The sequence below is a fragment of the Chelonia mydas genome, chromosome 6 (assembly GCF_015237465.2).
Source record: "Chelonia mydas isolate rCheMyd1 chromosome 6, rCheMyd1.pri.v2, whole genome shotgun sequence".
In the NCBI taxonomy this organism is placed as follows: Eukaryota; Metazoa; Chordata; order Testudines; family Cheloniidae; genus Chelonia; species Chelonia mydas.
This window is the reverse complement of record NC_051246.2, coordinates 125108516-125119665: the sequence shown is the minus strand read 5'-3', so window position 1 is coordinate 125119665 and position 11150 is coordinate 125108516.

Sequence of the window (11150 nt, the reverse complement as noted above, 5' to 3'; positions counted from 1 at the left end):
GCTGAGCTAGTGCTAGTCTGTCTACCTGTAGACATAGCCTTAGATGGGGCTGCAGGCAAGTGGGTTCAGGTTAGAGCAGCTCAGTGGCTGCTCTAAGTTGTGCTGACAGCTGGCCTGGCCCCCACCAGAGGGGAGGCACAAAGGAGGAGATGAAGTAAGGGTAGCAACAATTGGAAATTTTTGGCACAAAGCCTAGTGCAGAGAAGGCCTCAGGGCATGGGTGACCGGTGACCTGACCATTGGGGGAGGCTAGCCCCTGGCCCCTCCCCTTGTGACCAAGGCCTCGCCCCTCCCCATCTGTCCTCCCTTACTTCCCCCCCTTGCAGGAGCCCAGAGCACCCCCACTGCGGCCTGCGGCCCCAGCCCTGGGCAGCCAGGGGCCATGGCCCCAGTCCTAGTACTCTGGGTGGAGCGGTCAGCCCTGGTGCGTGGGGCGGCAGAGCTCCCAGCCCCGGTGCTCTGGGCAGCTGGGTGGCGCAGCCAGCCCCAGTGTGCCAGGCGGCAGAGCTCCCAGCCCTGGGGCTCCAAGCAGCCAGATGGGGCAGCCAGCCCCACGGCTGCTGGTGGCACAGCCCCAGCACCAGCTGCCCTGACTCCTTTCAGGAGGCAGGCCAGCCAGCCTGGGCCAGCCAAGGCAGAGTGCTCTGGGAACCAGAGTCGGGGGCCTGGCCTGGGGACGGAGTGTGGGCCGGGCCACGCTAGGCTGTTTGGGAAGGCACAGCCTACTCCTGCCTACGATACCCGCCGCCCAAGCCTCAGGGTCTTGCCTGGAAGGAGGCTGCAGCCTGGCAGGGTGTGGCCCCAGGCAGTGAGTAAAGGAAAGCAGAACAGAAGAGGGTGCTCCCCAGTTCTGGCAGCCATTGAGAGGGGTGAAGGAGTTTGCTGGAGACCTAAGTTTAGATAGGAGCACCATAGCCTGCCAAGCTGAAGAGCGAGTGTGTGTTCGTTCATTCTGCTCTATTAAACAGCTACTCAAACCTGCAGCCCCTTGCCCTCCTCAAACCAGAGCTAAGATCCCCTCTCCTATCTGTAAAACAAGTGCATCTCCGATCTAAACTCAGGTCTCTAAGGTCTGTCCCTGCCCATGGGCCAGTTCCACCTCTTGACATGTCTTACAAACACCCAGGTGCACTTTATTGCAATATTTCAGTCCTACTTTCAATACAATTATTTTATTGCCGGGGGCGGGAGGGGCATGTTTGTTTGTTTGTTTGTTTTACACTGGATGAAGTCTCTAGGTCGGGCCTTTACAAGAGTCACAATTGCTTCCTTGCTCTCCCTTTCCTCTTGGGTGGGTGAGTAATCAGCTACTGCCCCTTTCCAGCAGGGGCTCATAGCCAGTGATGACTCAGCTGAGCTGGCCAGTGCTCAGGGCCTGAGTAGTCAAGCTCTGCCTGCCCCCAGCCCTTCTGTGCACACTGCTGCAGGGGCACTGGGCAAATAGCCTGGTGGAGCCTGTTTTGGGTCAGACCCAGAGTGTGAGAGTGCTCCTCTCTCCTGGCTTGCTCCTGCATTCATTGCAGTCAGGGACAAACCCCCAGAGTGACATCGTGGCCCCATGGGTGCCAAGGGGAGTTTTGCTGCTGATTTGGAGGGGGCCAGGATTTCACCCCCATCGACTGCACTGGGTGGAGGATTGGGTCCCTCTGTGAGTTCAGTGTAGGCAGCACGCACGTTCCATCCATGCATGTTTTTATCCCCCATTGCTACAACGTCTCAGAGCCTACCCTTTCCGCTCTGGTTGGTGGTGGTGCCGAAGGCCGGGTCCTGCGGCGCAGTGCACAAACAGTGGAAAATTAGAGCCGTACTGTGAAAAGGCAATGTTAATATTCAAGTCTCAAAATCTGCTCTGAGGTCAAGTATCTGCTGCCTTTGCCAGTAAAAAGAACCCAGATGTTTTTCTATTTATTTAGGCAACCTTTCCGAATGCAGGTTAGCAAGCTAAAAACTTTACATTTGTAACGTTCAGGATCCCTGTTTGAAAAGTCCCAGGCATAAAATACACGCTGTGAAACAGAAGGTCAGGGTGCTGAAGTGATTTAAGAGGCTTCGTTTCGACTAAAGAATTTTGATGGGGTCTGTGCATTTGTTGGGTTTCTGGATTCTAATATCAATGAGAGAATTAAATCATTATATTAAAACATCAAAACCCTAATGCTTTGTTTTTATTGGCAAGGGCCAAAATGAGCTAATTCAAATGCCATGAAATATCAATTTTTTTTTCGCCGATGAATAATAAGACCTCTGGCCGCTCGTGATAGTAAATTTCATAATGTCAGTGATTCCAACAGTTTGAATCCTAAACATGAAGAAATGTGTTTTACCACCCCCTCTGCTCCCTTTCTTTCTGTACTACTGTCAGGAAGTTTTGTGGCAAATAAGCCAAAACACATAGATTAGAGCATATCATTCACATATGCCATACGGATGCCAAAGTATGAATACCCACAGCAAACCTCCCTCTCCCAGGTGGTCTGAATTTGCTTATAGCTGGGTCCTGTAAGAAGATTTAATATTTCATAAGCACTACTCCATCTCATGCCTACATTATTGACACCACATGGATGTCAGGAAATTGGGTCTTTCTGGGAACAGTTTGCAGAAATATGCAGCCTGTCAGCTCCTTTCTCCTGGGGTACATTAACAGAGAGGCTCACGATTACAAGTAATGAACCTTCGCCAGATGTCTGCAGCCACTCAGCTCCAACTTTATCTTCGACGTATGAGATGGATTGGACAAGATGGATTATTTGTGGATATAATATAACAACTTTGAAAAAAAAAGTGGAATTCCCAATTATTGCAATAGAGGCTAAGTATTCAGTAGTGGAGGAATGCTGTGGATTATCCTCTGTATAAACAACAACAACCAAAGAGGAAATAAGTTCTGGCATTTCCCCTTCTCGAAACGACAAATGTTCCCATGCTGTTTTAATTCTTCCTCTTTATGATACCGTTTATGTTACACACATTAAAGTTAAGTCATGTCTTTAATAAGATGGAACCTGGAAGTGAGATTTAGAAAGAAAGGAGCTGGGCTTCTTAGCTTCATTCCGCACTTGGAGAGCAAAAAAGCAAAAAAACCCAGAGAGGATGGGCTCTACCAAAGCAAACAATTTTAATTGTCATCTTCCATGGAAAACTGAATCCAATCATTCCCCGCTGAAGCGAGTGCCAACAGACTTCTCTATATATGGCTGGATGCTTATTTTAGCAAATTGGCTGCATGAAAAAGTGAAGTTTCTTGGGTAGAAATCTGCCTACAAATGATGCATAGGCTTCTTGGGTTATAAATTATGAGATGGCTATTTCAAGGCCTGCCTAAAGTAATTGGGACAAATCTGTTTCCCTTTGAATTTGATTAAGAGTGATAATTCCATACTAAGACTCTCTTAAGGCGCACTTGTCAGGCTCGGATGAATGGATGCTGCATTACCTTTCAGTTAAATCCCCAGTCTCTTGGTACCCTAGTTGTAAGACTGGGCTCTCCTTTGGGAAGTATTTGTACATCTTCAAGGGCTGCGCTGCAGCGCTGTTTGATGTGGACCGTCAAGATAAAATGACTGTGCTCCAGATGTTATGGTTTAACTCGAAATGTTTGTACATAGGGATTTCCTTGGTCGTTGAAGAGAAGAGAATCAAAACAGACTCAGTCACTCAGACGTCTATTTCTAGCACACACGTTGTTCCGATAGGCTTTAGGAGGAGGATTTTGAGAGAGGCTTTTATACACAGGCATTTCTTGTTCACAGAGGAGTTTTGTTTATTGGGCAACATGCAGAGCAGATCTTTTCAAGACTAACATCTTGTTAAAAATGGAACTGTTGATTTAAACCATCGTCCCTCCCCCCTGCCAGCCTCGCCCCTGCCTCTCCCCCTCAGCTCTAACCGATCTTCCAGTTTCACTAGGACCAGAGAATAGAGGGGGAAATTCTATTCAATACCCCTCGGAGCAGTCAGTGGTGGGGACATGCGGGTCCCATGTAAAAGGCTGACTGCTGCCTACATGTCCAGGAGCATGACTGAGCCAACATGATTTAGGCTCAGTCCGGGTCAACCACAGGAAGAGGGCTAGCGTATTTACTGGCTTCCAGTAGGATGAGCAAGACAAGCAGAGTGTCAGAATCCCGCTACTGACACCAACCGATGCGAACCAGGAATTCCTTCTCTGGTGGAGGAAAGGCCTAAAAGTCTGTTTTCTCAGAGAAGTCCTACACACGTACAGCCCCATCCTGCTGCCACCGAAAAGTCAGTGTCAAGCCTCCTACCAACCTCAATCAGACAAGGAGCCAGCCCCTATAATTTATGGGCCCTCGTAGGTCATCGTACACTGGGCTTATGCTGGTGCCATGTGCTTGGCAGCCCCACAAACCAATCAGAAAGTAAAGTGTGCAAAGCAAAGTGGTGTAGTTTCTACAGAGGAGTTCCAAAACTATACACGCCCCCACAAGCCTTCTCCCACACACTCCTTTAACCCTTCGCAGGCCTACAGGCAAGGACATGCCCCTGCAAGGCCTAGCTCCAGTGGGACTACTTGTGTCAGTAAGGGTTTGCCCAGTGTCCATCAACAGCAATTCCAGGGGGTTCAAATGGGCTCCCTGCCTATAAAGCCCCTTGCAGCCTTGCTCTTATGCAGCCCCTTCGCTATCAATGCCTCCTTTAGTCCCACTGCCTCCCCATCATCTCCAGATGGCCAAGGGGATGTCTCTCATCTATCTCTGCGCAGCACGATTTCGCTTTGGGGCACTGTACACGTTTTTTAATAATAATGTCAGTGGGGAGTTGCACATGGCCAGCAGGGGGAGCCAGCTTCCCCCCCTCCCCATCTGCTCTCAGAGCTAACAAGCCCAAGCTAGTGATGGGGAACCTTGGAAGCTTTGGGGTGCAGAGGCATCTGGAGTTTGAATGGTAGCAGCTGGAGTCTCCTCCATGTGACCTGCCGACTCTGGATAACCCCATCCCTCCAAGTTTTGATCTTTAGGGAGCCGGGAAGTCCAGTTGCTTTCTCATGATGTGTCTGGGGAGAGTAGGCAGGGCCCGTCCCAGCTCTGCAGGGGGTGTCTCCCTCTTCTGCACCTTGCGATTCTGTGTCTCCCCAACTGATCCTGCTCCTCCCCCATCCCCGTCACCCTTTCATCCTGTCTCTTTCTTTACCACACCTGCCTAGCCCGACTACTAGCCCTGGAAGCTGCTCTTGCCACCTAACACAAATGGCTTTTAAATGCAATGTAACAGGTGTGTTGCTTCATGCCACTATCACATGATTATTGTGGGAATGTAGGCAGAGTCACGGTGAAGTAGTACAACGCGGTCCTAATGGCTACACGCAGTGAACCCTGCAAACCATATCCGTCTCCGACTATCAATATGAAATACAGCCAGGTCACTGAGCTCAGATGCTAAGAATTCACCCTGTCAGCAGACTATGACATGACTGAAAGTCAAATGTTTAGAATGGTGTTTGTTCCTCTCCATTCAGGACATGCACATTAACATAAGTGTAGCAGAGAGGCACCGTTAGCCTCCATCAGGAAACCAGCACCTATTCTGAGAATGAACCAAAACGCACACAGCATGGTTGAGTGCCGGAAGACAGGCTGTAAAACCACTAATAACAGGTGCCCTCTGCAATTTGGGCCTGAAAAGTGTTTCAGAGCAGCAGAGAACATGTATAAAGGCACAGGCTCCTTCAGATGTCCATATGCAAGTGTGATGAATGCAACCACTGGCGATTAGCATGAGGGACAGCCAGCTCTTTGTAAACAAGGCTAAACCACTGCAGGCCTGATTCACCAGAGCATTAATCCAGCGTGACTTTGGTTCAATGGAGTTATGTGGCTAGCTGTGGGGAATCAAAGCCTGCATTCCCCCCCAGATCAATCAGTAGACAGCCACGTAAGGGACTGCATTGCTTGGACATAGAGTCCAAAGGAATCTGTAGCAAGTCCAACAGTAATTGTTCTCAACTAGCAGAACATCTGGGCTAGACCAGCTGTCCCACCAAAGGATTTTGCCAGCACTTTGTGTGCATAGGACTTGTTTCCAGGTACCTACCATCAGAGAAGTGCCTGCTGTCTCTCCGCTCAGACCATGGGGAAGAATAAAAGCTGGGGTGGGAGGAGATAACTGAGGGGGGGTTGTGGGAGGCAGACCAACTGTAGGGAGTACAGTGGTGTGGTGGAGGGAATGAAGAAGATCGATCTAGTGAAAATTAGAGTTGAAAAAGTTCATCAGGTTCCTCCCAGTTCTAGATGGACAACCAGGATTTGGAACACAGCAATGGGTCTACTGGCCCTCCAGATGAAACCAATAGGGACCAATTTAAGGATCCTAGTGGGATCTTCTGGAATTTGTACTAGGGATGGGGCCTGAAGCCTGCTCTGCAGGCTGAGAGGGGAGTGGCATCCCTTGTGCCTGCTCATCCCTACAGGCATTAGGGTCATGCCCATCGCCACGGGCCTGGGCTCAGAGGACCCAAAGCCGTCTGTGTGTGTGCCCATGTTGAAAGGCGGAGGAGGGGAAGGCCTGTGTGAGACACGTGGGGGATTGCAGTCCATGGCGGTAGAGGAGTGGGGGGGGATCTGTGGGGAACAATGAGGGGTGAAGGGATTGATTTGTCCTGGGCTCTTGCAGGTAGGTATGGAGTTGGGGGTGCAACCTCCTGACCCCAGCTCTGCTCCTAGAGGATCCCTGCAGTTCCCTGACTGTGCGTAAAACTGTTTCTCTGCTGTCCCTGCCCCTCCTGTAGCCCTCGCCAACGGCCTCAAACTGACCTGCCTTTTTGGGATCTGTCAGCATTTATGATTTGCATCCTGGTAGCGCCTGCTAGCCCCAACAGAGATCTGGGTCCCATTGTGTTAGGAGCTGCACATGCTTATACTGGGACACAGACAGTCCTTGATTAACATGTCCAAAGCCCCCAGGGTGTCTGTGGAAGAGCTGGGACTTGAACCCAGAGTCCTAGCCCAGGGTCTCGCATTTGCTGTCGATACCGGAATGACGGTGGCCGTAAACCTCCATTCCCTCATTCCTCTGAGCCCTACAGCATTTCGAGGAGGGAGAATTGTATATTCAAAGCCCAGCTTAAACGCAAAGCTTAAAACAAACACACCCTGCAGTCACCTCTTGGATCCTTCCGAGCAGCCCTGGAATCAGGAGGCATGTTGATGTAAGGGCAGCTCTAAGCTGAAAACACATCCTCTCCTGGTGTTATGTTCTCCTCTTCCCTCCTCTTCCACTCAGCGTGCCAGCAACATAGCCGGCACCTGTAGCCACAGATGAGGTGTGCTTGGCAGCTGCACAGACCAGATGCCAAGCTCTAATGTATTTTTCCAGTAATAGCATCTGGAGCTCAGGCTGGCTTCCTGCTGGCACCTGGATCCACTGCTGTCTAGGGTGGTGGTCTTGGAACCGCCTGCTGCTCTGAGGTAGGACTGGCTGCCGAAGGGCCGTCTGAGAGGAAGGCACTCACTGTTATATTCGTTGTGTGAGAATGAGCCCCACTGATGTTTCCTAGGCTGTCCACGTAGAAGGCCCTTTTGTAGTATGAAAGGATGTTCCTCCAATCTCCACCCAGCCCCGTTCAGAGTAGTGTGTTCTAAGGGAGCCATGCAGACCCCCTTTCTTCTCTATCCCGCACTTGGATGTTAAGGGTTCTTTGTAAATCCAGAGTAACATGGGCTGCCTCTAACCCTTCCACTGGGAATATTTTTATCTGCAGCTCACCAGAGGCCCTTCTGCTGAGTAAGCCCTACAAGCTGTACCTTTTGGTGCTCTGGGGTGTATATAAATTCACCCTCCCACCAGCACTAACCAATGCCCCAGGCAGCTCCAGGAGAGTTTCAAATTTTGTTCTTAGTTCCTTGGCTTTCCTTTGCTTAGACAGACATAGAAGGAGATTTTAACACAACGCTGTGTTTGTTCATTCTTAACAATTCCCTAAGCCCCTTTATGCTGTTCCAGGGCTTAGCGGGAGTGCCCCTGAGCTGGGATGGAGAATTGACCCCCGCATATTAAATTGGCATAAACAGATTGACACGAAATTCAGGTCTGGGGTAACTGACAATTCCCTTCAAGGTCCATGAAGTGGTGCCTACTTATGTCAGGTCTGCATTTGACTAGTCAATTAGTGCTGCATGGTATCTCCAGCCCATGTAACTGTTGTATAATTTAACACTGTCACTGTAAAACTAGATGTCAGGTACGTGTGACATACTGTAAATTGTACTGTAACTAGCTGGTTCTATCTCCCCAGCTACTTCTAGGGGCTTCATCACCATGGTTCAGAGGATAATGAGACACTCTTTGTTCCTCGCTCCTTTGGCTTTAAAAGAACAGCCTTTCCGTGCAGTATGCTATCAAAGCAGCAGGCTTCACATCAGTCAGGCTGAGAACACTTTGTTCTTGGATGCTGATTACAATGTGATTGCTCGGACAAAGACCTATGAGCCAGCATAAATCATGGTTTAAAGTTTTCAGTGACAACACGGGGAAACATTAGTTTAAGGATCATTTAATAAAACCCACATTGTTTCAATTTGGAAGCTTTAAAAAGATCCATATCAGGAGCCAACTGAATCCAGACCTTCAAGGCAACAAGTGGAACTATTAATCTGAGACTCACCATTTAGACAGAAACACAGGAATCAGGACTGAAAATGGACTAATCCCACAGTAGTTTGCCTTGTGGGCCCTTCTTGCAGGGTTTGGGATTCTGTGCTATTCACTCCTTTCCTTGGGAGGGAAACTATTTTAGAGATCAAGGAGACCCCAGTGGAGACTCCAGCATGGGGCCCTCAGTGAGAATTGAGAAGATAATGGATTTTTTGGTTCATGAGCAATTTAGAGATAGAAATACAAAAAAATTCATTTCAGGTCAAACAATGTTCCATTCAACCCAGAATGAAACATTTCATTTCAATTTTGAGCCTTTAAACATGTTTAATGGCCTTAATACATTTGAAGAAAATATCAAAACAAAAAGTAATTTTGAACCGAAACACTGAACTTTTGTTTCAAAAATGCCAAAGCGAAATATTTTAACTTTCCTGATTTTTCTGTGATATCACAATTTGGTGACACTGACACACGTTCACAAAACATTTCGGGTTCGCCAATTTAGCGCAGTGAAAAGTTTCAGCTGGAAAACCAAGAACCGCTCTTGATATTTTTCTTTACCCCCGTCACATTTGGAAAGCTGTCGGTCTGCGCTTACATGGACCCTGGCCGCCTGTGGGCTGCCGTCAAACTGGCTGGTTTAAAATATAATATCAGAACAAGAATCCATTATAATTAAATGGATTAAAATGAGAAAGATAGTAGACCAAGTGCCGCTGCACTTTAGAAGAGGTATTAGGGCTGAAAACAGCCTGTGGTCAGACATCCCGCAGGACAGATAGATTGGTCTAGTTTCCTGTCAAAACTCAATTTAGCAAGATCATTCAATTTTCCTGGTAGAGATGTACAAGTCAGTGCCAGGTCCCAGCCAGGGGCATTATTGGTTTTATTGTGCCAGCTGCTGTCTTGGCAGACAATATATTTCCATTTCCTATTTAGTAACGAGAGAGAAGTTTGGAAGTTTCAAAGCCTGTCTTGTTTAGATTGTACAAGGCCGTTCTCCACATACACATCTGTAGTCCCCCCTGTCACTCAACGAGCAATCAGAGGGATTTGTTTTTGTTTTTCCAGCTTTTTTTTTTTTAGAATTCATAGGAACAGGAAAGATTGTTCTGAGTGAGAGTTAAAGGGTGAGAGGCGGTGTTCCCAACTGTCATGATTATATTGCAATATTTGGTGTTTTCCTTAAAGTCCCAGCTCTCGGAGCCTTGTGATTAGGTGAGAATCTCAGTTTTCATTTAGAAAAAACTAAGTTTCCAGCCATCGAGTTGTGGGGAAAAGCTTGAAAATGTGACCCAAGTGTATTGTAAAGGCTCAGAAATCAGGAAGCAAAGATAAAGAACCCAAAATGTGTGTGTGTTTTTAAAACCATTATTTGAAGCTAATCGTGATTTTGGGGGACCTGACTTGTGATTTTTTTTAACCTTTGGGGTTGCCAATATTTATACCACCCATGTACCCTGAATGTAGCATTCTTGAGGAATAACAGAGCCCCAGGCTTCAGTTTAATGTTTTAGCCCTGGACCCCTGCTGCGTCGCCGACCGGACTTTTAGCGGCCCAGTCAGCAGCGCTGTCTAGAGCTGCCAGGGTCCCTTTTCGACTGGCCATTCTGGCAAAAAAACCAGTTGCCTGGTTTACTGGCTTCCAGGATATGAAATGTTGGAACAGTCAAATCAAAGTAAATTAGTACTAAACCCAAGTGTGATGGAGTGCCCTCCCCACACTGGGCTCTCAGGGGTTAATGTGTAGGAGGCAGCCAATCACAGAAGGGCTTATAGAGGCAGCCAATCATGGCTGGGCAGGCCCATATAAGAAGAGCTGCAGTACAGAGCACTTTCAGTCACATCCTGGAGCTTGAGGAGGGAGAACTGGCTGCCTTGCAGGGGGAGGGCAGCAAGCACCCTGGACCGACCAGTGCTGCAGGCAGAGACCCAGGGAGCTAAAGGCAGCTCCTGGCAGGCTGCAGGGATCTGCAGGATGAGGCCTTGAGGCCAGGGCAAAGAGGGTGCTGGGGCCACGGGGAAGTGGCCTACGGAGATCTACAGAGGAGACAGCAAAGATGGAGCAAGTGGCGGCCACCTACAGGGTCCCTGGGCCGGGACCCGGAGGAGTGGGCGGGCCTGGGTCTTCCCTGTCCACACTGAGGAAGTGGCTGAACTGAGAGACTGCAATATTGTCCCCCAGAAGGCGGGGAGCAGGGAGTGTGGCATGGCTGGAGGGCACAGTTGCCAACTTTCATGCGGTAAATCAGCACCCCGACTTCCACAATAAGCCAAAAATCAAGCTAATCCCATTTCAAAACAAGGCCAAAACAAGCCAATCCCTAAGAACCCAACACTCTATGTGACTAGATCCCCACGGCCTGCAGTCTGGGAATGGGATGGACCTGCTGGGCACCCCTGACTCTCTCCCCACCTTGCCCCTGCTTACCAGGAGCCGATCAAAAAAAAGAAGCAACAAGCTACAAGCCAAAAACTAGCCAACAAGTAACTCACAAGCCAATTAAGCCAAAAACAAGCCCAATTTCTGGGTT